At 44.4% G+C, this 24,067-nt stretch overlaps 1 protein-coding gene across 2 annotated transcripts in view; it reads left to right on the plus strand.

The window, feature by feature from the left end:
- The window catches only part of CDH20 (cadherin 20), a 1,519,872-nt gene that overhangs the window by 1,178,181 nt on the left and 317,624 nt on the right, over positions 1 to 24,067 (plus strand). The window lies entirely within an intron of this gene.

The raw sequence follows: 24,067 nt of genomic DNA on the forward strand, positions 1-24,067 counted from the left end.
TCAGGGTGTGTGGGAGCTGTATGACGAGTCACATGGGAGCGTGGTCAGAGCGGGTGCGGGCCATGTGATCCACGGAGGTGACCTACACGAAGGCGTCACGGGTGGTGATCCATAGGTCCAAACGGGACCAGCAACCCCGCAAGCCCGTCACGCATGTGCCCTCGCGAACTTCTGGGTGGGTATGCCGCCATGCATCGAGCAGGGAATTGTTGGTCAGTAGGGAATGCAGGAGAGAGGTCGTGCGTGGGTGCAGTGCATGGGATCCGGAGCGAACGAGGGAGGCAGAGGGTGCAATATTAAAGTTGCCTCCCCAAAGCAGGGTGATAGGGCCCAGGGAGGATATATGGTGCCATAACTGCGTGAAAAACCCGGGACTGTCGAAGTTTGGGCCATATATCACTGCAAGGATTAGAGGTTGGGAAAGGAGAGTACCATGTAGGATGACAAAGCACCCCTTTGGTCCGCAATGACCTGGATAGTGCGCCAGGGAAGCCCTCTGTGCATTAGAATGGACACTCCGTGAGAGTAGCTGGAGTAAAAGGAGGAGTGAGTTTTGCCCCAATATTTAGAGTGGAGCCTGGAAGATGTGACGGGCAGCAGGTGGGTCTCCTGAAGGAAACAAATGTCTACCTTGTGGCGGATGAAGTGAGCGTGTACCAGGCTGGCATTGCAATGGTCATTGAGACCCCTGACGTTCCAAGTCCAGAGTGTGGTGTCCGTCATGCTGCAGCGCCAAGGCGATGAGTGATGGATGGGGACAGATGTGCAATGTGAACCGTGAGCGTTTGTGAAGAGATATGCGGTGCAGAACCTGATATAGCATACAACATGTTACAAGAAACATCATAAAACAAAACAGACAACAAGCCTTGAGGAGGAGGCAACAAGTCCAATAGGAACTCACCCCCGACCGCCCACCCACTTGAAGCTCCCAATTTGGTTGAGCAACCCACCCTGCCCTCCCCCAGGGACCCAAACCAGGTGGGGTAATAAATGAAAAGGACATGGGAGTCATGGCGTGGCTCGGCGACCACCCCCACCCGGAGGACAGGGTGGCCAAGCCAAACTGAGAGACGGGCAACATGATAACAGTTTGTGAATCTGCACCGGGGTGCATCAGGGACAGGCAGGCGTAGCCTTCAGGCTGAGGACAGGCCAGACCAGCAGTACATGAGGGCTAACGGGCATAATAACCATGGTCAGGGAGAGCACAGAGAACCCAGTCAGCGGGCAGAGGAGGAGTGCCAGTGGCCCCGGGCGATTAGAGAGTGGAATGAAAATTAAGTCAAAAACATTTGTGTGTGGGCCATGAAAGAGAGTACACAAAGCAGGATTGACTCATGAGCAAGGAGAACGTCCCATAGGCTGGCAGCGCCTAGCCTAGTCATTGTTGCTGATTCCGCCACCATCGACCTGTTGAGAGCCAGAGCAGGGCCGACACTGTTGTTTGTCCGGTTTCTTCGCATATGCCAGGGCCGCAGAGGCCTCAGTGAAGATATGTGTGTGGGAGCCTTCTTTGACATGGAGTTTGGCAGGTAGGTCAGAGAGTAGGAGACCTTGTGCTTCTGGAGCAGTCTCTTGGCTAGGAGGAACTTTCGCTGGGCAGCCTGCACCACCAAGGTGAAATTAGGATAGAAGGAGAGAGAGTTCCCTTGGTGGTGCACCTCGCCCCTCTCGTGGGCAGCACGGAGGACAGCGTCACGGTCACGAAAGTTAAGCGGTTTGACGATTATTGGGTGGGCAGGAGCGCCCAGAGGAGGACGCTGCCCCAACGAGTGGTGAACTCTCTCAACAATGAAAACTGGGGACAGGACATCACTAAACAGGTCGCGCAGCTGTTGTTCAACCCTGTCCTCCATCTTGGTGATGTTTGAGGATTCAGGCACGCCCGTAATACGAAGATTACTCCGACAGGAGCGCGCCTAAAAATCCTCATTCTTGTTCTTGATGAGCTCCAACACCTTATCCATCTGGAGCAGTTTGTGGCGATCCCTGGTTGCAGCATCTTCAACGTCGGAAACCCTGGCTTCGACGTGTGCAATGCGCATGTCGTGAGAGTCCACGCTGGCGTTGACAGTATCCAGCCAGGCAGAGAGCTTGTCAATCTGGGTCGCAATTGCAGAGATGGTTGCCTTGACATCCAGCATTATGGCCTTCAGGTTATCATCCCGCGTTGCGCTGGTCTCAGTTGGTGCAGCGGCCTCCCCAGCCTCCAGGGCGGCCCCATCCTGCCGCGTCGATGGGCGCAGATCAGACGCCAGCTTAACCTGCTTTGGGTCCGCCTTTCCCATGATCAGAGTGCCCCACCCCCGGCAGGTCCCGGCCGGCTTCTAAAATGACCAAGTGGGGAAGGCGCAGCGGGTGCAGCGGGCGAGGGGGCAGGAACCACCGGTGAGTGTGAGGGTGACGGTCAGGCCGCAGCCAACAGTGACAGGAGATGTCCCAGGGGCGCAGTCATGTAGCTCACAAACGGCGATCCAATGATGTAGGCTGGTCACCCAGAGTGCCCCCAAGGAAGAGCCGCAGCACACAGGCAGCGGGGGCCGTGAGAGAGCTCAGGTCAGGAGGGGCCGCCAGTAGAGCGAGATGGAGCCCCAATCATAGCGAGGAGCCTGGCAGTGTGGCGGGAGCGGTCCAAGGTAAGCCACAACAGGTCTGGCGCAGGAAGCCCAGCAGGGGCGAGCAGGTGGGCACTGCCTAGCAGAGGAGGATGCCCGTCAGCAGCACCGGGGCCGGTACAGCAAAGTCGCCCCATACACAGAAGGCAGGCAGCGGAAGGCGAGGAGGCCAAGCACCAAGCCCTGGGCAGCTTCAGCAGGCCTTGTCCGGAAGGTACAGCGGAGGGGGAAGGCCATGACAGGGGTCCTACGATCCAGGTGGGGGGTGACCGCAGCAGGGAGATGCGGGTGTGCACCGCCCACGTTGCGAGGCCCATGGCCGATGAGAGGAGGCCACAAATCAGCAGGAGCGCTAAGGAGCACTCACCAACGGAGCAAATGCCAATGATCCCCATGGTTCTGAACACGTGCCCCCACACAGCCGCGTGTCACCCTGGACCTGCTCCCCTCATCTGGCAGCCGGTATGGGTGTAGCGGGTTCCAGCAATGTCGGCCTCCGCTCAGCAGCAAGGCCTGCGAGTGGGCTACTTCGTTGCAGCGAGGTGCCGCCCCTGCAGCGCGCAGCAAAGAAGGCCCAGGAGCCGCGCGCGGCAGCCAGGTACCCTCTGTGAAATCGCGGAGCTGCTGCAGTGAAATTGGGCCAGAGTGTCAGGAATCAGCCAATCAGTGCAGCGACCATCTCCCTGAGCAGCAATAGAGGAAAGAAATACCATAGAATCAGTTGCTACCCTCGGAGAAGGCTATATCCACGGCAGAGGTTACTGGACCGAGTAATTTTCAAGGTGCACCAGATTCACCATCGCGGGATTTTCAAGATGGCCGCCGACGCTTGGAATCCGAAAGGTGAGCAGTCTAGTGTTCTAAGGAAGCAGAAAGACAAGTGCGCGCGAGTGATTAACGCTCCTCGCACTTCAACTGAATCTCCTGAGGCGAAAGCAGCGTCTTCCCGCCGCGCCTGTCAGTTTTGAGGTATTTCGTTTAGAGACACTTTCGGAAGCTGAAGTAAGTGTCTCAGAGAAGATTCGAAGAATTCCGTGAGTAGCGTTTTGAGTATTCAGAAGGTGCAGCACCAGAACTTTTTTTGTGAGAAAACCTTTGCCAACCTAGTCCAGGTTTTGAATCTGTTTTCAAGAGTATTCCATCATTCAGTCAATTGCAAGTCTTTAAAAGAAAAAACAAAATTAACTAAAAGTGAGACGACAACTAATTGAAGGTTCAGAGACTAATTTAATTAACAAGCAAAAGAGAAAAGTGCAGAACTTGAATTAGCACTAATTATTTGAGGAGAAACCAAGTCCTAAATATATATATATATATATATGTATCTAGCAACCAACATTACCAGGAGTTTATACCAGCGCACAAATAAGAAACAGCAGCAAGCAAGACGCAAGCGTAGCAGAGTCTACCCACGACTTCTGAAAAAAGCTTCAAAATAGAGAGCAGTTATCCTCCAAATAATAACAGGTAAAGAAGATTAAAGAAGTAGTGAGGGAGAGTAAAAGAAAGAACTAGTAGGAGATTGTGTTTCTTAAAGATTGTTATGCTAATCTGTTACAGGTGTTCCTTCAAACACGATTGAGAGCAGAGCAGAGTAGAAGGGTGAACTTAGAAGCGCCTGACTGGAGGAGTCTCTCTTGTCCCAATTCCCCTTTCCCCCCAATTAGTGTTTTTGGTTGAATATGTTAGAATACATAGACCGGAAGCACTGGTAGAGGGAATTTGGGAAATAATCTTCTGCTCCTGAGGAAGTCGACTAGAAGAATCTGACACAGAGGCAGTGCAGGAGAAGCCCCACGGTGCAGGGTAGCAGGATCTGTGGGCGCAGAGGGTCAGTTCTGCACCAGCACAGAGGATTCTGATGGATAGTTGGCTTGGTTGGCAGAGCCCACTTAGAGTGCGGCCATCTTGCAGCCGGCTAAGCCACGCCCCCATTCTCAAAGATAATTTGAGTGCTTTACCTTGTCTCCACTTCTAATGAGTGTAAGGTGTAACGTGTAAGTGAAGCAAGCGGAAACCATTTGAATAGATTCTGCTTCTACACTACGTGAGAAGGCCCAAACAACTAGATTATATAAAGCAGGAGATATGCGGATAAAGTGAATCACGATTAGGGCATTATGGAAAAATAATGGGAAAGCGTGTAGTATAAGGCACCTCTAACCCAGTTTCACAAGATAACAATTTATTCATGGGATTCTGAGGAGCCTGATAGCGACTACACATTACCTCTCTACTCGTTAGTCAGCAGCTATAGTGTGAACCCCCTGCTATAGAAGACGATGACACAACTAAGCTTTCACCTCCCTCACAGAGTCCAATTACACCATGCCCATTGGAGCGTACCACTGTGAAAGGGGAGGGGTGGTGTGAAACTCTTGACTCAGACACAGAAGCATCCACCACAGGAACACCCTGAAACTACGCTATGGATATTAAGAGGTGTTTTTTGCAAGTATTAACAACTTTTGAGGATTGTAAACCAGCGTTCAGGTCCTGTGAAGCCCCTGCTATGGAATGGTATAGCCCACTCAAAACTGTTTTGACAAAGCAACTTCTTTTTACAAACAGGTTTACTGAGGAATGTATCACAATAGAGAAGAAATAGATGGTGGCAGAAGGGTTAAAACAAAAAGCAATGTCACAGATAAGGGCGACGGGCAGAAAGACAATGCCTTTACGCTGCCACAGGGAACCCAAAAAAAGGGACGTTTTGACAAACATGAGCAGGAAACAAAGAAAGAAATAGTGCCCAAATACAAACAAATAAACACCAATGCGTAAAGATAACAGTAATTAGGTGGTGCTCCATGGGAGGAAACAGAACACAAAAAAGAGGGACAATAAGCAAAGATTAACCTCTAGCAAGCAAGCATTTTTAAAGGACAATTGAGGCAATGAATAAAAAGGCAGTAGGCAGGCTGTATGCCCACAAAGTGTATACAACATGTCTCGAAGAGACAGCGCAAGTGTTGCCTAGATTCGACCTAAAAATTAAGATTCTGGTGTGGTGATGACACCATATACAAGTAGGAAAGGGGTCGTGGCTAAGAAGCAATTTTGTTTTGAGGGGCTGCATTGCGTCCTGCAGTATTCACCATCTACATTGAAACTGAGGGTGAAGTATAAGATTATTAAAGAAATGTAAGCGAAAGAGACCATTTATGTCCTATCTGGCACAAAGTTTTATCCATCTATTCTGATGTTTATGTTTTGCCTCTATACTTTCCTATGTACATTGAGACATTGAAAAATATAGCTGGCTTATTTACGTAAAAATGTATGCATATATTGCAGCACACATCTAAAAACACGGACAGTATCAGACGCCAAGGATGAGAGAAGGTGATGGGGGTACAAGTGGCTAAGCTGAAAAACAGTGATGTATGTCATAGTGTCAGGTGGTCAGGGTAGGCCTAGCAGAAAGATCGCTATTTACATGCTCACGTTTCTGAAGTTGCTGTCTGTTTTACACACAATGACTTTTGACATACATTTGAGTGCATATCAATGCAGGATAACATTCTTTGAATTTGCATTGCTTACATTTCTACTTTGTGGGTAAATTATCAGGACTCCTTAAACATGTAGTACGAGGGAAAAAGTTCACTGCACAAATGTCATCCTTGTTATTTGTCTGGTTGGCAACAGCACTTTTGAGCTAGAATAAACAATTGTGGCCTAAACAGGGGGTGTGACACTGCCACATGGGTTCTGTTATTATAAATACACAAGCACTTTTGTGTTTATGCAGAGGAGCACTCAGCTGATAGAGCGAGATCACTTCATATCGCAATTCCAGCTCAGCTGATCCTGTTTACCAACACAAAGGATTTCAAGCTTTATACCAAGACGGACAGATTGGTGACTCCTACCGACAGATAATGGGGAGTTAGTCCACCCCAGCAGTGAATTGACAGATGACCCACCCTAGGCCAGACTAGGGTAGGGAGCGCTACGTTTGAATACACTATACAGGTGCTTATATGCTTGCACATGTACACTGTCTAAGCACAATGATGGGAATGTTTATCAGTTTCACTGTTCTTCCAATGCTAATTACGCTAATCTGTTTCATTCTACTCATAATCACAGCACACATATTTTATACAAGAATCACCATGCTTCAATAAATATTGAAACGCTTCGTTGAATATTTTTTCTGTACTTCTTTTGGAATGCATGAGAATCCAAACGAAAATGTTCTAGATCTGTTCCCACGATTTCCTTGGGTGATCAGGGTTGTCATGTTCTGAGGGTGCACACACATTTGTTACCCTGTAAGGTTAAGGGTTCGGATGGTGCATCGTGAGCTAGCAGGACGATAGGCCAACATCTTCTGAGTGGGTGCAGGGAATCAGACTTGCACCATCCCAATGTTTAATTTGTCCAACAAGCACGCAGTTTTACCACACTTGGTACAAGCTATACGGCATGGCGCCACCAACGTTAGAGTTTGGGCTCTTGTTTAATGGATTTCCTGAGTAGTTTTCTTCTGTATAGCCAAAGACCCCATCTCACCCATTAACAGGAGACATCCCTGGTGTTAGGGAAAAATCATCCACAGCTGAGTAGGTTAACCCCATGTATTGGCTGTAGGTTGTTCAAGCTTGAATTTTTCAAAGGATCTGCCCAAAGGGGTATGCTCTTTGACTTTATATATTCAAATGTTTGACACTGACAAGATGGTTATCAGCATACTGGGTAACTGCAGACACGCAGTTTCCCAAATGTTTTTGCAACGTGGTCTGCCCCAGATGGGTGAAGACGTTATCCCCTGGTGGAGCCTTGTGAAGCATTTAAGTCAGAGGTATTCTATTCATGGGTTACATTCTCAGCATTTAATACAACTACGAGACTGTTTCACACAAACACTGAAGGTACAGTACCTAACAACTATGACGCTTATGAAGCTCTAGAAGTATATTAATTTACCAAGAACATAAAAATCAGTTTTAAGGCGCCCTCGCACATACACACAACAATGTTAAGCTAGGTCTCTTAGCAATGAGGGAGCAACATGGCCAGTCTTATCCTGTTAGACACCATATCCAGATATAGATTGTCTAGGAGCAGCAGACCTGCGTACATTATACAGAGATTTTGTTAAAACATTTAGGGCCTAATTACGATGGCGGTCACACAAGAGTCCAACCGCCATTGCAGCGGATTGGAAACCGACCAACGTGTAGTCGGTGGTTCCACCCAACAAATAAAGATGCAACCGCCATGTAGGCGTTCGGAAACATCCCTTTTTCCATTGTGGATTGTGCTTCAGCCTTGAAAAGGTGCGCAGCATAAGCGGCTGTGGAAAAGGGGATGTTTTGAAACATCCATGCACCTTGTGCCAGGCATTATGTGGTGCCTTGGCACACAGGGCATGGATGATTGGGGAGGGGGAAAAACAGGGGCCCAATTAAGGATCTTTTTTTTTTTTTAAAGAAATATGTACCTCTGGCTTACTCTTCTCACCATTAGTGTATCTATTCCTCTGATGAGTATTGGGATACTGAAGGAACATTTACAGATCACTTTATTTACCTCATTTTGGGATGATTGCCATTTAACTTACATAAAAACTACCTTTCGAAAGAAGAAAAACAAATAGCGCACTACTTGAGACTTATCATGCTGGTACATAGGAAACAATGCCATTGGGGCTGCTGGAAAATTGCAGTCACACATACCCAGTAAGTGAATTCATAGGATTTCAAGGACTTTGTGCACCAAGCTCTCCACTTCTGTCTGATGATATTACATTTCTAAACAATATACTGGTATCCATCAGGAGCTCCCAAAACCTGCTCTAGTTTAGAAACGAGCTAAAGCCACATCTCCTAAAGAGCACTCATCATGACAAAGTAAGAGTTCCCTTGTGCTCTCAGAACCCAGCTACCTCCCCACACACACACTCACTGATCTCTATCTGTTCCTTTAACGCTGCGTGGTGCTCCTCTGCCTTTTGATCAGGTGTGTGCTATATAAGCACCACATACATACATTCATACCAACAGGCAGGATCTTAAAAAAGCACATTAAGATATTTACTTGAGTCCGCAGTTCCATATTATGCTCTCTGAAGTCGACCACCATGCTATTGTTTTCATATTTTTGGAAACAAGGATCTGGGAGTGTGACGAACACTCATCAGAGTTGAAGGGTGGAGAGATCCTTTCTAACCTAAGAAAGGAGAAGGAGGTATGCCTCCTCCCAAAGCTGAACTAACAATACCAAAGTTGAACTAACAATACCTATAGAGTATCCCTCCTAACATCACAGCACTAGGCTCAATGAGAGGAAGTGATGGCCACACATAGACTCCACCCTACTAGAAGTGGGACAGTAAGACAATTCCTATTTTATGTATAAGCCTCGCACACTCTATTAGTGTCATGCTTCGTTATCGGGTTCACCCTGTCTCCTAAAGGTCAGGGTGCGTTCAACCGTATTTCAGGGAGCTCTATAAAGAAAGAAGACTAGGGGGCATAATTAGAAGATAAAAATACTCATCCACTCCAAGGTATCCCTTTATTTGCATAGCGGATGGGGATAGAAAAAACTAAATTATGGAAGAAGACTGTAGGATTTAATGGTCCTATATCCTTGCGCAACCAACATGTGGGAGCCCTGATTCGTTGTAAATCTGAAAATGTGGCAGAAGCCATGGGTGTTGCTTTGGAACACCTACAGCAACACCCATGGAACCCCAGTTACATGCAAAGTGCTGCAAGAACCTTATTTACTAGGACACAAAAAGCCACGCTGGGTGGATTTACATGTCCTTGAAAATATAGAGCACCACACCGCGCCGTCGTGCGTCACAAAAAGTGATGCACCAACAGCACAATGGGCTTGTAATTATGCCCCATAGTATTTACTGTGTACGATAGATTCCTCAACACTTGGAATTTTGATTCCTGCGTAAACTCCTCGGGCATTATTTATGAAAGCCTGCATCACTTTTGCGCCACTGTTGCGTCACTTTTAGTGACGCAGCGGTGGCGTAAATAATGCGCCATGTTTGCACCATACTTACAAAGTGACACATCTAGGCAGATGCGTCACTTCATAAACCCCTGCGCTACATTATACCTGTGTCAGATATAATGTATGCAGGGTGGGCGTTCCCCCGCAGGAAATAGGTCGTAGGAGTGGTGCTGTGAAATCTATGAGATTTTGCTGCACCACTTCTAGGATGCCAGTGCATCAAAACCTTACGCCTGCCTCATGGTAGGCTTAAGGGTGACGCAGGCCCTTTCACATGGGGCTTGCCCCATGTGAAAGGACACATTGCTGGAGTTGTGTCAGGCTTCCAACACAACTCCAGCAATGCGCCACTTCTGCACCGACAGATACGTCGGTAATACTGATGTATCTATCATTCCTTGCGACATGATGCGTCATACAGTAACTATGACGCATCATTCGTGGCGCAAGGAGGGCGCACTGAGAAGTGTCGCATCGCTGCTTTCATGCGGTGATGCAACACTTCTCATAAATGAGGCTCCTCGAATATCCGTCCCACTCCTAAAGAGGCCCTTTGTCTACTGGTTATAGTTAGATCTTTGAAGTCAGCGCTCGGCTTACTGAGCTAACATGCTTTCATTACACATGCTTTTTAGATGTCTGGAAAGTAAAATATCTTTCATCACGAGGTACAACGCTCAAGCAGTAATTCGGAGGCAAATGAATTGCTGGCGCAATTAATAGCCAGGTTGTTAAACACAACAGCCCGAAGGGACTAAAAATCCACTTTCTGTCCCTCGGTAATGGCAAATCTCTCAAGAAGTATCACTCAATTAACAGTCATTTCAAAGGCCAGCTCTCCTAAAACGCGGTGAATATTTACAATAGGCACCAGGAAAATAGCTAAGGAGGGGTGTTAATTGGGTGAAATAAAAGTTCCCAATTATCTGCTACGTTAAACATGAACACGAGTTTCTCGATGGTTTTCTCGCATTAATGAGCATCGGTAGACGTCTTGGCAGCTGTGAGGGGACCGCTTCTCTTTGATTGGCTGACTTTATTTCATTATCTCTTCCTAACATTGTCAAGGTGTGCAGAGGCCAAGTAAGGTAAGTAACAGCCAAGGCGGATGCAGATGTTTGCCTAGGATACAATATGTATTTTTATTAAGTGCAGTATGTGTATCTAGTTCAGACAAAATGCAACAAAACGAGAAAAAAAGGTGTGGGTGAAAAAGGCAGCTTTTTCAAAGGAGCAATATCACTGAAGCCTAGATTAACCCCTTCAGCGCTCATGACGGAGCCACTCCGTCATGAGCCACGGGTGCTATGTGCTCATGACAGAGTGGTTCCGTCATGCTGCGGCCGTTGGCCGCCGCTCCTCCCACGCTGCGCTGATTCCCCGCCTGTGCGGGCGATTAGCGCAGTGGGCGGAGTCATGACGGAACCCCTCCATCATGAGCACAGCTCAACCGTGGCTCATGACGGAGTGGCTCCGTCATGAGCACAGCACCACCGCGCTGCCCCCAAACCCCCCCCCAGCGTTGCGGTGGAATTCCCGCCACAGCGAAGGGGTTAAAACATGTTGGGTTGTGTTAGAATATATTATGTACGGTTATGTTATTATGTTGTGTTATTCATGTTATGTTTTGTTATCAACGTTTGTAAGTGTGTCATAGATATGACCTCATAGTGCCGAGGGTTGACAGACGTACGTGGTCCTAATACCACAAAGGAATAATGAAAAACAAGATATACGAACAGCCAACCATCGCCATAGAGTCATAGCAGGCAATATACCAACCAACAGGGCTTAATTTGAAACGCAATTAGTGCCAGGGCTCCTTTCAGGAGGCCACTGCAGCTTGCACCACACATTGCCCCTTCTATGCTGCCAGTGTTGGTAACAACACAACTACTAACCATCATACTCCTACAACTGTGGCAGTTCTGACTATTTCAGGCCCCCAAAGCTATAAGAATGGCTTGGGCTACAGGTAATAATAATTTTAATGCATATTGAATTCATATTAAGCTGTTGTTGTGGTAATCTCTAAATTAGTCAGACAGCGCCACCTTGTGGCAGACTGTCAAGTCCCTGAGTTAACAATTAAGTGCTGGTGCCAGCACTGGAAACCACCCACTCAAATTAAGCACTGCCAACCAGTGACAACTGCGGGGCTTAAAATAAGTCCAAGCATGGCTTGAGGTGTACTACCATCTTGGCACAGGCGAAGAATTCATTATACCACTTAGGCTTAGATGGGATGCAATATTACAAGACAGCAAAAGTGCGTACAGTGTGATATCATATAAGACGCCATGACATAAAACATCAAAGCTGGAGAGCAATAAATTATACGCCCAACCTAGAATCTGCAAATGGGATATACCTATAACCAAGGACCCCACTGCAGAAACTTTGCACTTGTGCAAACACAGGGTAAAATCTATTTTAGTATTTTGTCTCTTGTTTAATGCAAAATTAAGCAAACAATGTTTGTTCTAATGCCTAGTTACAAAAAAAAACATTTTGCCAGGTTAAAAATTAGAAATGTGATTTTGGAACTACTGGTAAGTAGATAAAATGCAAAAGTTTGTTTCTACATCATTCATCATTTTAGTAGTGTTATAGAGACTTTAAAAAGGAAAACGTGGTCCTTGAAGAACTAATTTCGCACTACGTTTGCTCCTAATTCATTAAAAATGGAACATAAATACTTTTTGTCTCAAACATAGGTCAAACAAATTTAAAAAGTAGAGAAAACAATGTGAGTTCAGACGTTTTCATGCAAATATTTGTGCTCCATTCCCAATGACACAAGTAGCAAAAAAAAGGTGCATACACATTTCCCTGTTTTTCCGCCGATGCAAATTTCTGTAATAGGGCCCCCAGATGAACATGCAGAACACAAAATATCCATACGTATATCAGGGCAGGTGAAATACAACCAGGCATTTGTTGGGGAGCTTTAATCCCCACAAAGGTGTCGTTTAAAGATAAGGTGGGGGAAGTATACAATCACAATAAAGAACTATAACATAAAAATGCATGGCGCAATATCTCTCAAGCCTAGATGGGGAATGAATGCACAATTCAGGTATGTGTCTGGAAAGGGTAACACCATTTGTGCATAGTTGTGAATGTATAGGTCACTTCAGGCAGTGGGCTATATACCTTACGTCAGCAACAAGAACTACTGTGCAATGCAGTTGAAAGATCGAATATTTATCAATTTAATTTCGTGGGACTCAGACAGATGTATTGAGAAAAGAAAGGGAATTGTGTTTTACCTCTCCTCTTTGTCTGGAAGAAACTATGTAGTGTCCTCTACATTCGACTACACTGATAAGACACTTTAGTACTGTGGAAACTGTTTAAATAAAATGTACATATTCATGACATGTTTCTATACTGTTTGTATTGTTTTGTAGCGAAAATGTTTCATAATCACTAGGCCTGGGCAAAAATTTCGTTCCGTTCGCGGAAATTGCGATAATTTGACATTTTTGCGTTCCGCGGAGAGCGCGAAGATGTCAAAAATTCCGGTTTCCGCAGCTTGGCGATAATTTGTTTCTTGCTCGCGCTGTAAAATGATACATTCTCGCGCGCGCGCGATCGCCTTACCTGATTCCCTGCGTTCGCCGACAAGTTTTCTTGATCCGGTCGCGTTCTCCATGAGATGTTGTATTGTTTTTAGCCATTTGCGCTGTCTCGCGACAGTTCGCGCCCGCAGTGACGTCATGCGTCGCGCGATCACGTCTTTCTTCTCGCGATCATGCACCGCGAGAACAACTCAAAACAAGATGGCCGCGCCCGCAAGCAGCCACATGGGTAAGTTTGCGACCCGCAACCATGCAGAAAATCGCGCGAACATGCCGGAAAAAACCTTCCGCATCTTCGCGATATTTCTGCTTGTTTGCGATAATTTTAAACATTCTCGCGATAATTTGCGAAGGTTAATTCCGCAAATTCCGCCCACCCCTAATAATCACATTGCATGAAAACATGACTGTGTTTGAGAAACACTTTGAAAGCTACATGACAGAAGTAAAGGTAATTGAGAAGCAAAAATTTAAAAAAATATGGCAACAAGTGTTATCTTTTTTGGGAAAAATATTTGCGTCCTCTTCTTGCATGACCCTCGTGTAATTTCAACAGTGCCTACATCCTGTGATTGACCAGTCATAACTAAACATGTTTCAGACCAAAATCATTCCAAATGGGACTTCACTAGGAGAAGGGAAAGGGACATTTGGTTATTTTGTTTATGACATAGAGCTTTTTTCTGAATTTTGCAGATGAGATACTCTGTCAAAAACATGGTGGTTGTCCAGTCCACTATATTACAAGTGCATTATGGCCTATGGAATTTGTAATACAGTAGATGAGAAGTCTGATATGTTTTGATGGAGTATCCTGTCAACCACACTCTAAATAAAGCTCATAGTTTATTGATGTATATGCTGATTTGTGCAGTATAGATTGGACTGTAGACTATGGACATTGTTTACACCTCCTATGTTGTCATTGTCAATGTACAATTAACCTCATTGTACATGTGACAACAACATTTGCGATACAAGGATGGATACTAGAATGTTTTCTTTCAAATATTTTTTATGGTTATGAATAGCAAATCTTCCTTGGTAAATATGTGGGATGTGAATAAGTGAAATAAGCAAATAAGTGAAAAGTCTGCTCACAAACAAATTAATTACCTGCAATGTAGTACACATTTTCCAAAAGAAAAATGGAGCTTATAACTCTTTACCTTATGAAGAGAAAGATAGGGCCTCTCCTGTTTGTCTTTTAAGAATGCACATTAAGTTCTCCAGATTAAACATATCTTCAGTGGTGCTGCACCGTGTGCATATTACTGTTTCAGAGCTATTACAAGTGGTTTTGTTCATCGTCCACAGCCAAGTTACACATCTATTTGAAGTCCATGTGTGATGGGGACCTGTTTCAACTGAACGTGTCCTCTCCACACACAAACCCTCTAATAGACCTAAAAGGTGGGGCAATATTAACATGCATGTGTATGATGCTGCACCTTCCTCTGTGATTCCAGTTTGATGCTATCTCTCTTTTGTGAACATCTAAGGTCCTATGCAGCTTACCCTTTAATATCTGAGAAGCAGTTAATTCTCACTTTATACCTCGAAAACTAAGGGGAGGCATAACTTCTGCTCCTATGCCTGGGAGCCTTTATCACTTCTCTACTTACGCCTGCACTATGTTCAACCTTTCTTTGGCTAATACTGTTGAATTCATACAATATTTGCCTACGCCTGGATGGTATTCTGCCATCTTGATTCATTCCTTTATGATAGTATTCTATGATCATGTCCAGGAGTGGTATATATATTTTCTTGTGTGATAGTTTGTACCAATCGGTCACTCGTGCCACAGACTATGCTATATAAGTGGCACTCCTAACTTCCACAGCTATGCTCAAGCGATGGTATCATTTCTCCATCTATTCCTGAATCTTTTAATTTTTATTTTCCCATTCTTGGGCGAGAAATACCTCCGCTGAAAAAAGGATACTATACCTTTCTCAGCTACGCCTTGGATGGTTTCAAGATTTCCCTACCTACGCCTTAAAGTTATTTTATCCTCCACGTACTCTTGGGGGAAGTTTACCTTCCAACTATTAATGGTAGAAGGTACATCAACAATAAATGCAAATGCACAATGAAAATATAGGGGCAGCATTTCTTTGATTGGCCTAGTGATTTGAACGGCTTCCCAGATAGCTTTGTGCTACAGAATGCTTTGTGTAGGTACTCCTAAAATTAAATGCTGCTTTATATAATGTATTCTTCTATCTCTATCATCTCCAGGGTCTCTTGTTGCTCGTGGTCTTATAAAACAGCACTGCTACACATTGTAGTCATGTCACAATTGAATGAATATCAACCAGTATTCTACACTGGTTGGCCACTGCAACATCTCTCCATTATTCACTTAGTCTAGAAAAAAGGCATTGGATGACAAGACCACATCCTCCCGCATTAAAAATGTTCGAGTTAACAAGCTGTCCAATTGTGATACACTATGCCTGGTGAAAAATGATTTACACAGCCATTCTACTAATCACCCAAACAAGATCTCGATGCTGTAACACCTATCAAGAGGTCTCGGATCAGCTAATCCAAACCTACTCACCATCCGCCTATCTTGGTACTAACATCTTGCGGGAGGGCTCCTAAATGTACAAGACTCATCTCTATAGAAGGCCCTGCCTGTCAATCTTAGCCTCAACAGTAATTTGAAGTTGTGGCTGGCATTCATTTCTGTTTAATCCCCACCCTTCACTTGCTCCTCCGCGTTACACACTACGTACTGTAATTTATCCCTTCCGGATTCATTGTTCACCACTGGCCAAATGCCGACGGAGGCCATTGTGATCCGAACCATAGCTGATAGGACTGACCCTTCAGTGGACCTCTTGTACTAAGGCTTCTTCCTCTTGTAATATACAGTGGTGTTCACATGAACACGGAGTTACTTGAACTAATTCCATGTCCTTTCCATTTTGAGAGAATGCTTTAACGATAATTTAGTGTACATAGAGTCTAGTCATCAGTACTTCCGAGTCACACGCAGGAGTAATATATGTAGCTGGAAAGGTGATGCTGGCCGCTTTACATAGTTTAAAACACAATATAATGGTAACACAATTAGCTACCAGAAATCTATATCCTGTGTCCCCTTGCAGCTCAAAATATTAAAATCAACTGAGAAGGCTACCAATAAGTGGTCCAACTTAGATTTGTACAACTTGAAAACCGAAGGGCTTATTTAGAATTTGACTGACGGGATACTCCATCAGAGGCTTGGTTGACAGCACGTCTGCCATATTACATGCGCTTTTAGCCTATGTCATTTGTTTTGTTATGTTATTATATGTTAATAAAATGTATACATTAACCCTAAGGCTTCTTGAAGCTAATAGGTAACCATGCTTAGAGACAGGCCGAGCACTAATTTGCTGGTTTACTCTAGATGAAAAGTTGGTTTGAACAATCGAGTTTGTAAGTCTTTCTTGAACCTCATGAAATTATTGGTCAGGTGAAGAGCGTGAGGAAGATGATTCAAAGAGTAGGAGCCTGTAGTGAAAACCTAATGCCACCCATCCTTTTTATTTTCTAGGTCGGAATTCTCAAAATATTGGATGAGGAAGAGTATAGCAGCCGACTAGGAGTATACCTCTTAATTCTGGTTCAGAAGAGGTGAGGGCCTAAATCATGAAGGGCCTTAAAAGAAATTCTGCAGACTTTAAATACAGTCCTCCGTTCCAAGGGGAGCCAATGAAGGCCCAGTAACACAGTAATACACCATACGGGATATCCACCACATTTGTGATGAAGTCCCATTTTCCAAACTCTCAAAAGGCCCTAAATTCCTCTTCCAAAAGGTAAACAGCTCCAAAGTCCTCCCGCCAGAATGAATTGATAAATTACATGCCCTAAATATATTACTCAAAATTGTAAACTATGATAAATACCTGGCCATACGCTAGACAAATCTTTCAATCTTGACTTCCACTTCAAGACAGTTACTAAATTTGCTAGACAGCAAATTAAACTGCTCTGAAACACCAGACTATTCATCCATAATGAAGATGTCAAATCTTCCGTCAAAGCACTGCATTGAAATAGGTAGTTCACTTGGGACAGGCATGCCTAAATACTGCCTGATCCCCTTAAAGCGATCCTACACTCAATGGCTGGACTCATTAATCACACAAGAAGATCCCCAACAGAATCAATCTTGTTTAAATTCCTTCAAATTGAGAACTCTTTAATGCCCTCAACCTACTAAATGCCTTGCCCTTTGTGAAGAAATGGCCCCTTTACGTAGCCCACACAGTGGTACTGTCTGGTAAAATCAAATTCCTTAGAAAAAATGCTGATATTCAAAAACTCTTTCTCAGTGAACGCTTAAAAACCATTTAATGCCTTAACCACTCCAACAACACTAGCAATCTCACTGCAAATTGCTGACCTAAAGATGAAATTGCCCAACCTGGCTTAAGATTTAGCATGTCACATCCTGAACCCATATCATACATCTGGCCCACTGTCTCTGTTTGCGCCATGGTGCACCATTCAAAAGCTGTGGGACAGCGTGCCCTATTATAATGTACATTCTGTGAAATGCAGGGTGTCTGCGTATAGCTCTACTATATTTCACAGTGCGTTCATTAGCTGATTACAAAGAAGGAATAGAGATCCCCTTGCAGGTAGGAGCAGTGAGTGACTGCACTTTCCTGCAGGGTGATGTCTGGATGGGCCATGGGACTTCCCTATGCCCCCTCCAGAGGGCTGCCATCAGGGGACACAATGACAGTGCACCTCCTAAGGACCTGTTTGCAACTATGCTCAGATTCATAATAGGGCATGGGTGCAAAGGCATAGTGATTCCATCATTTGCATGGAGCCATGTCCCCATGCAAATGAGGGGACAGCCTTCCAAGACACTGCATGCGTGCCAGTGTTATCAGCATCAAAGAATGGACCATAGAAGCAACTATGGCCCCTTTTGTAATACCATAGTTCCCCGGGTGCATGCAGGCAGTGAATGAATGCAGGGGGATGTCTGAGGGGCTCATGTGACCCCCTTTCCTCCCTCTGGAGGGCTGTCTCAGGGGCGCACTAACAATGCACCACTTTTTATTATACAAAAAAACTACGACTGACTACTAGTTTAGCACTTGCAATCCCAAAGTCTCATCATTAGTATTTCAAGTCCTGTGCACAGTACTTCCGGAGTGCGTCGTAGGGCTACTCCACTGAGGATCAGATGAAGATATGAAGAACAAAAAGGAAGGTGCACCAGTCAAAAGACGTCCAAATCAAATAAGTGTCTTTGGGTATTCTCTTTATTTTCTTTAAGGAAACTCAGCCAACGCGTTTCGTTCCACGCAGGAACTTCTTCAAGGCAAATTCAAATCTTTATGGCAACAAGAATGCACCATGCCATGTGTCGGTGTCCCACATGCATAGAGATTTTTGGGTTCCAAAATCTAGTAGGAAGATATATCCCCAAAAAGAAATATGATGGCAATTGTCTTAGAATAAGGTAGTTGTGGATGGCCAGAGCTACAAGTACAAATATGACTTGTGCTCCACAGATAGAACCAAATATGAACGGGTTCCAATGATCTCGGAAGTCCCACGGTCCTAGTTGATCGAAGATAGAAACAGAAATGTGCGACCACTTTTTGTGGCGCACTGCTAGTGTGCCTCTTAAGGGCATGCTTGCCTCTGCACCCCTGTCTGTAATAATGCACAGGCACAGATACTAACGTATTCATTTGCATGGGGCCATATCCCTATGCAAATTACAGTATGCCTTTTCGCAATTGTATTTGCATTGTATGTATGCGAGTGTGGTGGAAAAGAGTACCCAAGAACTAAGATATTCCACAATTTGCCTCAACTGGATTTCCTAGATTTTACTGGATCAGAGATGGTGTTAAACCTCATTTTCACGAGGCGATGTGGCCTCGCATTAAGGCACATCCCATACATCAACAAGCATTTGCAATGCAATAGGTCTCGCATTACGGAAAATTTGTGCTTTTGACTTTGCATTATTATTTCCAACACCAATACCTTAAACGTTCAGAAATGCAGGACCTATTGCATCGCCAATGCTTGTTTTTAAATGTATCCATTTACAGAGATATGACGGATTTGCTCCACTCACAACAGTGTCACTCAGAGTGTCACAAGTAATGATTTGACATGTCACACAAATCAGACTGAAAACGTGGAAATGTCACACATAAGCATAATGAAAACGTGGCACCTATGATCAGGAGCTATATAGTCCCCATGAATGAGTTTGTTTCTTAGCCTCTTTATTCGAGGCTGTAATAATAGATATAAAAGCCATATCGGTCCAGAGTAGCACCCCCAACGATTTTAAGGACCAGTCATCAGTGTTCTAAAAAAGGACAACTAAATAGTGCCTTAGGACGCCAGAAATCTGTCAAAGGCAATGGTGGAATAAAATAAAAAGTAAAAGATTTCAGAGTGTGCTATAAAAAAAAAGAAATTGGGGTAGAAAAGAAACTAAAGGCAACAATAGATCAAATTGTTTGAAGACACAAAAGCAAAGAATTCCAGGAATGTATGGAACCTTGTTGAGCAAATATCATCACAGAAAACCCAAGTGATCCGCTGAAATATATCAAATGCGACCTGGGCAAGTTACACTGGAAAGCTAAAGGCTGGAGACAATAAACTGGAATATGAACTGGACCCATTTGGAATACAATTAAAGACCGCACTACCAAGTAATGATGCCGTACCCAAACACAAGACAAGGTAGAGAATACCATTAAAGAAAGTTGTAGCAATTGGACTTCCAGGTCAAAGGGTATCCTAGGAGCCATTTTCAAGATTGCTCAGTCACGATGGGCTGCGACCCTCTTTCCACTATTCAAGTCTTGCGGGTGTCCAATACCATCTGGGATAGTTGGAGAGGTTGATTCTGGTGTGAATGGATAAAAGGATCTTTTAATGCACCAGAGAACATTCACATCAGCACCCTTCTTGATATAGAGGGGGAATGCTTCGCTAAGACCTCAAATACTGTGCTCAAGAAAGAAGCAACTGATCCCAATACATGAAACAGGATTCCAGAAGGATTGTAGCATGGAGGACAACCTGCTTGGTTTAGGCATCTGGTTGAACAAGCAAGGTAGGAAAGGGAGCGCCCTCTTTATGCGGCCTTTATAGACTTTGCCAAACCATTCGACAACCTAGATAGAACTAAATTGTGGTAAAAACCTGCCAAACGGGGCATCCATCCATTCTTATGAAGGGCATTCTCAACTTATCCACCCATCAACAGTGACAAAGGCCTGAAGCACAGCTGTGTGCTCGCTACTTTACTCTTTAAACTCTGTTTGGCAGCAGGATTCCAGCAATCGGCGGAGTGAGTCCTTTCCGCAGAGCATCCCAAGGACAAAGATCCGAGCCTCACCATAAGTAGATGATACGATCTTACTGGAGCAGGCCACAATCGGACTTCAAAGGTCCTTGGACGCCTTACTGCGCATTGTGACATTCGACAACAGCAAAATAAACACCCCTAATTTTAAGATCTTAATATACGGTCGCAAATTAAATACAATTGAAAGCTGGTTTATGGATAAGGTAAAAGATAATGCAACTCCCTGCACATATCTTGGCATTTGGTTTGAAGAAAGAGGTGGCTCCCAGGCACAGCTTCAAGGACTCCAAAGCTGGGAGACCCCCGTGCCCTCTGTGTGTGCAGCATGAATGAATGAATGAAAGGACATTTGTAAAGCGCCTGGCTACCCGGGAGTGCACAGAAGCTGCTGAAAGGCCTGACATGTTTTAAAAGGTTTATTTCACTGTCCGGCTGTGAAAAACACTAAAGCCAAAATCCAAAAGCGATCGATAAAACCGCTTGAGTGAATGATGGCCTCGCATTACAGGACAGGTCTGCAACGGTCTTTCTATTCTGTGAAGAAAACACATATTTGGGATGTCATTTGTACGTTTTCGAACTCACATTTGTCCTCTTGGCACATGAGGCCGCCGTCCAAAGTATGAACTGTCTCAATGCCCGAGGGAAGCCAGGTGGAGACAGCTGAGCCCTCCACTCAAGAGCGGGGGGGGGGTTTATGGGCTGTTCAGCTGTCACTACATTTGAAAAGAGGGAGACGGAGCAATGTTTGGAGGGCGGGAAACGATTCACAGACAGCGGCATCCTCAATGCTGAGCACGAGGGGAAGAAACGAAACGACAAATTACAAGGGCACCAGACAGGCTACGTGAGATTCGAGCTCCAGATGTATGCGCAGCACAGGGGGAGTGAGACCCCGCAGCCTTGCAGGACGTGTTGGTGCTCATTAAATGCGCTGCCCTCCGCTGTACCCGCATCAGCTACTGATCGACTTTACTGCAAAAATAAAGGTGTCAAATCGATCCTCAGACAGACAAGATCGAGCTACCCTCACAAACTGGTCGGCTCATGCCGGTTGTGCACTGGGAACCTTGTTGCGATGGCTAAAGTTGAGGGAGACAGAATAGACTAGTTTGCCCAGGATAGCGCCTTGCGTGCAAGTAGGTAATAGGTAGGCGCTAGAGTGCTGGACACATAGCACGTAAACCAATTCAAAATGTTTCCAGTCGCTTCCTCAAAACAATTTGACCATTTCGTTTAAGAGCGCGGGAATGTTATTGGCTGTTAAGCTGTCACTCCATTCCAGTGTATGACGTGTTGACCAACAGGGCAAGGGATTGGCCGCTGTACTTTGGCATACTCTCCTCGGCCCGAAAAATGTGCCAGCTAAACATGCCATGCGTGGCGCTTTAGCACAAATAAATAAAAAAAGTGAAAGTGATCGCGATTGCGATCGCGTGCTGCCGAGGAAAGACACATGGCGCTGGGCGCGTGCACGTTCACGTGCACTGAGGCTTTAGGCCACGGCAGCACTTTGAAAATACCAACTATAAAATGTCTCTCCGAGCCAGCGCAAGCGCTGGGGCTCAGCGAGACCTAAAAATCAGTAATACAAATTGTTGATTAAGTTGTATTGATTTAGTGTACAAACTCAATAACAGAGTTCTAGATCAATAAAAAATGATAGGGTTTTATTACAAAATTTAAAAATAAGTGGTACAGAGTCAATGCCATGAAGGATCTCAAATACAGAGTTACACAGAGTAGATCAAAATCAGAATATATGCTAAGTCTCATTGAGCAGCAAAATCAGGAAAGGAACGGACGGCATTCCTAGTAGAATAGGAAAGTCTTCTGCCTCACCATGTAACATTGAGGTATTTTTTACACAATTTCTGCATAAGAAATAAGAATTTCTGCAGATTCATTGTTGTGGTGTGAGCGAATGTATCATTTCCTCAACTAATCACAGCACAAGCACAATAAACGTCAAATTAATTTAACACCCAGGCACTAATCCACTACTTGAATAGTTATTCTGCACCCTCTTTGCTATTATCATTGGGAGAAGCACCAACAGAACAAGATACTGTAACAATAATGGGTTTTGCGAATAAATAGGTCTCAGTAAATAAACAAGCGGATGACATTTTGCAAAATGTTCAAATTTATAGGTGAAATGGGGAAGGTTCAGCGTGAGCAGAACATTATTTACAGTGGAAATAACCCATTCATTTCTACTTGACTATGTGCTGCTGAGCTTGTTGGGAGAGGATGTTGTGAGGTGAAGGATGTGGGAGAAAGAACAGGATGAGTGATAGAGATGACTTCCATTTTGGACAAAATGGTGTTTTGCACTAAAATGTGGCCTAATTGACACACATTAAAAAAACACACTTCTACACATCATTGGAACCTCGTTATAAAAGCAATTGCACTACATCAATCTGTATGTATTCTCATTGGTAATTTTGCACAAAAATATAAATCCACAAAAATCTCCTACACCAGTGCTATCATTATTACAGAAGGGGCTGCAACAAATAATTGTCATCGCTTCTGAAATACTACGGTGCCCGAGAACACACAAAGCAGACGCACACTCCCATTGCACCTCCAGGGAACTGTATATAATACAGCCCCAGGGCCCGTTTTATACATAAGGGGCCTTATCCTGTTTGCACCTCGGCGCACCATTCAAAAGGTGTGCTTGACGCAGACTGGGGTAGTGCACCCTATTATGATGAAAGTATACGAAGGCACACATTCTCATGCACCTTTTTGGGGTCTCTGTCCTTCGCTTTTTATCTTAAATGCTCAATACTAAATGCTGTTATTCATCATGTGATATTAAACGCAGCTGATAAAATATTATTTACTTCCTTAAACTACTGTCTAACTAGATGCTCTAAATCCCACCATCACCCTCTCTTCCAATGACATCTGTTCCCTCACATTCTGGCCCTTCATCTTCCCACTCTCATCCACGTATACCCACCCCTGACTGCCAAAGTATATACTTTTTTCTACAGACGCTATTTTGCATTTGTGCCGAAAACGGCTTTATCTCTGTTTAGATATGCAGCACATATGAAAATGTACTCACTGTACAATTGATTCACCATTGAATTTAAAAAATATATATACATAAATAAATTAATTCATTTAAAGTACAACAACACTTGAAAGCCGGAATATATTTAATGTATTTTTAATCTACAAATACTACCTTCTTTTATGCAGCTATATAACTTCCATGTACGTATGGATCTATATATTTATTACTTTTCTTCTAATTCAGCATATTCAATGCACTACCCTATTGCTGACCCTATACCACTCTCAATATATCCTCTACCTCAACTCTCTGACTCATCTCAAACCTCTTTATACTACTCTTTCCAATGCATTATCCTATTTCTCACCCTACACCTCCAACAATGGATCCTCTGCCTCCACTCTCTCATTCATCCAAACCCCATACCACTACTAAGAGCCCCAAAATAACCCTTTCTATACTCTTCCCT

Source organism: Triturus cristatus, chromosome 5_2, assembly GCF_964204655.1.
Source record: "Triturus cristatus chromosome 5_2, aTriCri1.1, whole genome shotgun sequence".
Classification (NCBI taxonomy): Eukaryota; Metazoa; Chordata; class Amphibia; order Caudata; family Salamandridae; genus Triturus; species Triturus cristatus.